General features: G+C 67.2%; 1 non-coding gene and 1 pseudogene across 1 annotated transcript; both read left to right on the top strand.

The window, feature by feature from the left end:
- The first annotated feature begins 315 nt into the window (after positions 1-315).
- Positions 316-468, top strand: LOC143694727 (5.8S ribosomal RNA). Its single transcript, XR_013183378.1, has one exon. It is a non-coding gene; the product is annotated as a 5.8S ribosomal RNA (ribosomal RNA).
- Positions 469-1,410: 942 nt separating this feature from the next.
- LOC129124142 (28S ribosomal RNA) overlaps positions 1,411-1,478 on the top strand; it is an 8,514-nt pseudogene continuing 8,446 nt past the window's right edge.

Here is a 1,478-nt window from a genome sequence, read left to right on the forward strand (position 1 = left end):
CCACCCGCATTCCAGCGCACGCCGCGTGGCCCTCCGCGCAGGGGCCGGGCCGGGCCGTGCCCGGGTGCCTGGTCTGCCTCTGAAGGATGGCGTTTGTGAGGTCGGCGTCTCCCCTCGCGGGGGAGGCGGTCAGGAGCACGGGCTCCCCCACCTCTTGTCCGGCCTTCGGAGCATGGGTTGCTCTAGTTGGTTTTTATTCCCCCTTCTGTTTTTGTGTGCTCGTACGGTCAAAGCCAGGCGCGCGCCCCCGCGTCCTCGGCGCCAGAGTAACAAAAAAAGGGGCAGCTTGGCGTGAGCGGTGCCCGAAAGGCAGACAACTCTTAGCGGTGGATCACTCGGCTCGTGCGTCGATGAAGGACGCAGCTAGCTGTGAGAATTAATGTGAATTGCAGGACACATTGACCATCGACCATTTGACGGCACGTGCAGCCCCGGGTTCCTCCCAGGGCTACGCCTGTCTGAGCGTCGCTTGACGATCAGTCGCCATCCAGGGGCCACTCCGGCGGCATGGCTGGGGTCGCCTCTCAGGCCCGTTGCCCGCAGCGGGCGGCGGTGGTGGCGGCGGCGGTGGTGGCGGCAGCAGCGGCGTCCCGCCAGTGCCAGGAGGGAAGGCGGTCAGGGGTTCGGCGAGGGAAGCGTTTCCCTAGGCGGCCTCGATCCCTTCACTGCGGCCCGGCGGGCGTTGTCGTCATCGCAGTCGTCGTCGTCGCAGTCGTCGTCGTCGCTGCCGCACAGGGCCTTTGTCCGCCCTAAATGCAGACTCGGGGAGCACTCCGTTGCTCCCCGCTCCCGGAGCAAGCCGCTGGGGTGGAGCTCGTCCTCGCCAGGACCGTGCCGTGGATGCGGTGGCGCGGCAGCCTAGGGAGAGTGAGAGACGGCGTCGAAATGTGGTGCTGAGGGCCAAGAGAGGAAGAGAGAGGAGGGCGAGAAGGGGAGGCGAGGCACAGCCTCGCCCCCAGCGTCCCCCCGCACAGGCGGCTGTCTGCGGGTGGGAATCGCGGCGGTACCGTGCCATGCTTCCGAGCGTGCGCGCGTGGCGAGAGCGCCGGGGATGGTTGTTCTGACCCCATCCTCCCTTCGCCTGCCCCCTCCTCTTCTGTCGCCGTCTCGGGGTGCACCGAGGGGTGCTGTCATTCCTCTCTCTCCCCCCGCCGAGGCCATCGCGCACGCCACCGCCTGGCCGGTCCTCCCGTGCGGGGCCGTCTCTGCCACGCTCCCTTTTTGGTTCTCGTCTCCGGGATGGGGCTCTCCGTCTCCTCGTCACTCGCTCGTGCATACATGCGCTCTCTCTCTCTGCCTCCCTCCAGGAGTGTGAAGAGGAGGGGGGGCGGGCGGCATAGCGGGTGGGGGAGACACGGCAGCCATCGTCGCGCGCGCCCCTGCGCGCGGCGCAGCCGAGCTTTGGCCTTGCAAGCTCAGATCAGACGTGGCGACCCGCTGAATTTAAGCATATTAGTCAGCAGAGGAAAAGAAACTAA

The sequence above is a fragment of the Agelaius phoeniceus genome, chromosome 8 (genome assembly GCF_051311805.1).
Source record: "Agelaius phoeniceus isolate bAgePho1 chromosome 8, bAgePho1.hap1, whole genome shotgun sequence".
Lineage (NCBI taxonomy): Eukaryota > Metazoa > Chordata > Aves > Passeriformes > Icteridae > Agelaius > Agelaius phoeniceus.